Source organism: Phoenix dactylifera, chromosome 1, assembly GCF_051530095.1.
Source record: "Phoenix dactylifera cultivar Ajwa chromosome 1, Ajwa_hap1_PhDact_Kaust_v1.1, whole genome shotgun sequence".
Classification (NCBI taxonomy): domain Eukaryota; kingdom Viridiplantae; phylum Streptophyta; class Magnoliopsida; order Arecales; family Arecaceae; genus Phoenix; species Phoenix dactylifera.
The window spans coordinates 45,126,124-45,130,769 of record NC_143190.1 but is presented as its reverse complement, the minus strand read 5'-3'; the positions used below and the strand labels follow the sequence as shown (position 1 = coordinate 45,130,769).

The window sequence follows — 4,646 nt, the reverse complement described above, 5'->3', positions numbered from 1 at the left end:
TTCCTTCCACTGAGCTCATCCGGTGGAAAGTCTATTCTCATTGTAAAACTTTTCTAATTCAAGCAAACATCAATACTTGTGAGGTCTACCATTATTTTAATTTCTTATAGATTAATTTCGCCCCCCTAAAATCCCTGAGAGTTTATCGCTTACTCAATTTTATGAAATAAATCACCTGAAGTACCATATTTTATCCAACAATATGTATTATTTTATAGTTTACATCACAAACAGAAGCTGGCATTTGAGTGCCAACGCCATTTTGTTGAAAGGTGACTCGATCACAGTGTTTAGCTGAATTCAAGGGTAAGCAAAGAAGGTACACATCCATCTACTGTTTCTAGAGCTTAATGAGGCATATTTGAACAGTACTGCGAATTGGATGGCTTTTTTTGTAGTAGATCACACGAGAGGGGTTCTCTAGATCGAGAAGGCATAATTGCTAAAAATCTTTGGAAATTTGTTGTTTTCTGACATTTTTAAACATATTTATACTAAAATAGTGCGAATTGTATCGTAATAATTCATACGCACACCACCACCTGGTAACCAAACCAAACTTTTTGCCTACAAGCACTTCCATCTACCGCAACCTTGGTGGTGTCACACCTTTATAGCGCCCTGGGCCCATAAAAAATGCTCTCAAAGCCAAAAACATCTTGTCCTTCTCCCACACCAATCATACAAACTACAGTAAGCAAACTTGCGTATTTTACAGCAGACACCAGCGCCAAGCAACCAACGTCAAAAAAACCAGAACCTCATGTGTATCTAGTAGTATTGGAACATGTCCGCCGAGGCCACGATGGGCTGGTTCGTGTACACGGAGTTCCAAGGATTGGTGAATCCATCAGCGTTCTGAGGCCCCTCGCAGGCCAGAAGATTCCCATGGCTGCTGCCGAAGTTTCCATTCAAGAAGCGGAGGATCTCATCGAGGGAGTGCAGTCTGGAACTGAGCTCCGCCATCTGAGTCCTGAGCACGGAGTTCGCAGTCTCAACGTCCTGGTAGTGCTTGGTGGTGAGGTTTAGAGCTGCGAGGATGCGGCCTTTCTGCTGCCTCAGCTCGCTCACCTGGGTCCTCAGATCGTCCAGGAGCTGCTTCTTCCGCATTCGAGACCGCCGCGCTGACTCCCGGTTCGACAGCATCCGCTTCTGCTTCTTCTCGTCGATCGCCGCCGCCGTGGACCCCGGAACCAGAGCCGATGATCCAGAAGAAGTCCCGCTGGAAGAAGTCATACTGGTTCTCACACACAACTGATTAAAGCAAGTTATTTAGCAGCCTTTTTTTTTACTAGTGCTGGATCTTTCTTGGGTGGAACTGTAGCTGAATTCTAGAGATATAATAAGATTTGAGTTCTTATATGGAGAAATTTCTGGGACTAGGAGACTATGTAGATGAAAAAATGGACAGGGCCCGAGTGCTGAGATGTTAGAAGAAGAACCTCGTGAGAACACATAGAACCAGTAGAGGAAGACAACGGAGAAAGATTGAACGAGATGGGTCGGGCGTCTGAATCTAGAATTTACCATAAACTCGGAGAGGAGGATTTCAGTTGGGATATGCGGCATCAATCAGAAACATCAGCGGGAAGAGATGCTGCATGTGAAACAGGAAGAGACAAAACAACCAAAGGGAAGAAATTCCCGACACCAACCAGATGTCGATGATGGTTTTTTTTTCTCGGTATTCGGCCTCGAAAGAGGCGAGTTTTTCCGGAAGATTTGGGCAGAGTTTCCCCCCAATAAATACAGAGTTCCGGAGGTGTCTTTCCGCAAAACGGACGGAATCCAGACCCAGTAGCTCGAAGAACCCAAGAAAAATTCTTGGAGGAAATAAGGCTGCGAGAGGCAGAGGAAAACAGGGGAGGAGCAGAGTAGCGGAACCTGAACAGTTCCAGAGGGAAGGAGGCAAGAATTGGGAAGAGGAGAAGTAAGCCAAGGGAGGAGGGGAGAGGGGGAAAGGGAATTTGGGCTGGGAAGGGGGGTGGAATTTATAGAAGAAAACGGAGGAAAAGATGAGAACACAGAAAAGAAGAAAATAGTTTCAAAAAGGAAAAAGAAAGGAAGAAAAAGTGGGAGAGAGACAGAGAAAGCTTTGGAATCTCCCGGTGGTGAGCCGTTGGGACTTGGGAGAGCGACAAAATGGCGTGGAACGGGGTTTTCCACATCCGTCCAAGTCCAGCTGGTGGGTGGAGACATCACGTTGAAACTCGACCGAACCAAACTCCTTTTTACTAGATTTTTTTTTGCCATTTGTTTTTTTTTTGGATTATTATTTTTTTCCAAATATAACATCATCATTTGTTCTTATTATAAAAATATGACGGATCGTTAAACAAGAAATTTAGTTGATACAAAAACAAATCTTTTATTTACATAAACAATTCAAATGATCAAACAGGAGTTGCTCTTCCTCTGGGAAAAATAAAAGAAGCTTTTTTTTGAGAGAGAGAGAGGACTCTTTAATTTATTTCTATTAACACATATTGCACATAACTGTTTAAAGGCTGCGGCTGTTGCTATTTTGCATCTTGTTGAGATGAATAGGCAACTTGTTAATGTTTATTCTGATATTTGAAAGTACATGGTTTGATGGATGGATGACGAAGATGGTCAGAGTCGTAATAATATAAAAATCAAAATTTCTCTGTACGTTAGTTCCACAAATCCTTCTAATTTCATATTAACTTTTTAATTCTTTTGTATATTACTCCTAAAATTTATATTGAGCGGACATACGCCCCCCGAACCAAATAGTAAAATAATGTGCAAGTGTTTTTTTTTTCTCTTCGAGGCTACAAAATAGATAGGAAAATAAGCTATTTTCTAAATTAAATCTTAGAATGGTGGACTTTAGTTTTCTCTCCCTCCTGGCCCATAAATTTCCTCCCACCATTTCTCGTCATATATTCTTCCAATTAGTTGCAACAATCACCTGTTTAGTCACTATCATTAGGCATTCTACAAAGGTGCGAATGCAATCTTTATCTTTATTTTCTGGAAGCCCCCACTTCCAATCTTTCTTAAGATGAATTTTGATGGTAGTGTTATAGAGCAAGGTGAGAAGGGAGGTGTTGGCTTTGTCATCATAGACCACCACTCCAAGTTTGCGGCGGCTGGCGGGCGCCGGATTTACGACACTTCTATCATTAGAGCGGAGCTGATGGAGGCATAGGAGGGTGTCATCTATCTGAGGCGTGTTCTGGGTGCAGAGCACATCCATCTGGAGGGCGATTCAACCTCTGTGATCGAGGAGATTTGCAGGCGACATACCGTGACGGACGGACAGTTTGATCCATGATATATGGAGGATAGCGGAGGACTGTGGCTCATTTAGAACCACTCATGTTCATCAGGAGGCTAACACAACTGCAGACTATGTGTCCTCCTACACAACGCATCACTCTAAAGGTTTTCTCTAGATGAACTAGATGGATGTTCCCTACTCATTTAGCCAGCTTCTTTTTTCTAACTTTATTGGTTCTACTCATATACGTTTGGTGTGAAAAACTAGTGTACCAAAAAAAAAAAATTAATTGTGAAAATTTTACGATCAATTGGCAATAATATTTTAAATAAGCAACAGGAGAACCTCACCCGTGTAGCAACCCTCACTGAGCCCTCTCCCCGCTGGAGAATGTTCGATGCGGATAGAACATTTTTTATTTATATCCTCTCCACCCATGGCAAAGCCTCACCAGCATGGCAGCCCTATCTCCGTGTGAGTACGTCACACCAGCACCATCTAAGTAATGGCAGACCAGATAGCGACTTCACCGAACAAACCAGGTAGAGGACATCCAGTCTCTGCATTTAATCGATGCCCGCGCGTTTCAAACCTGGGCTATTTTGGTGAAATCAAAGCTCCGTTCCCACCGTGCTAGCACCTCGGTGGTTGTTCATCCGTTCTCATGTATGTAAGTTTAACATTATTCTACGAGCAGGATATGATTGATGTATACCTTCAGCGGCAAGGTTTAGGTTGGGTCCCACTTTGGTCTATAAAGTATTCCTGATAATTTATACTTACTGCATGCTAAAGTGAACGGAATGGTTCCCTCTATAATATTACCCTTGCTCTTTTATGGAAAGAATGCCATCTATGCATGATTTCGATTGCTATGTACAAGTGGCAACAAAATTTGGTAAACATTTCATATTAACCCATGATATGCTTTCGAACAATCGAGACTCGTGCTTTTCAAGATAAGGCAGGGTATTGCGAGCTTCACTAGGTTTGTGGGTATACGTAATTGATTATTAAAAGCTATTTAATTATCAACAGACTATAGCTGGAGTGGAAAAGGATGAAGAATCCATCCCTACTTATTTGAGAATATACATACATACATACACACACACACAAACATCTAGCATTCCCTCATGCTTGATGCCAATGGGTTTTTTATTTTTTTAAAAAAAAGTCTATACCTTCCCATATTGAATATATATAATAACCAATAATAACATAGCAAACCATTATTACTTTTTTTCATAACATAAAATTTTATATCGAGATAGTAGTATGAAAAAATAGTCATTTCGGATTTGACCTTATGTGTCGGGGGTATATTTCAGCATTACAAACCATTCTTTTCCACAGCAAAATTTTTTTTTCCTGATATTTATATTATGAAAAAAATATA

The 4,646-nt window shown here is 41.3% G+C and overlaps 1 pseudogene across 1 annotated transcript; it reads right to left on the bottom strand.

Moving 5' to 3' along the window:
* Positions 1-449: 449 nt before the first annotated feature.
* LOC103708139 (bZIP transcription factor 11 pseudogene) lies at positions 450-2,107 on the bottom strand (annotated as a pseudogene). Its single transcript, XR_016395902.1, has one exon. The product of XR_016395902.1 is annotated as a bZIP transcription factor 11 pseudogene (transcript).
* Positions 2,108-4,646: the final 2,539 nt, after the last annotated feature.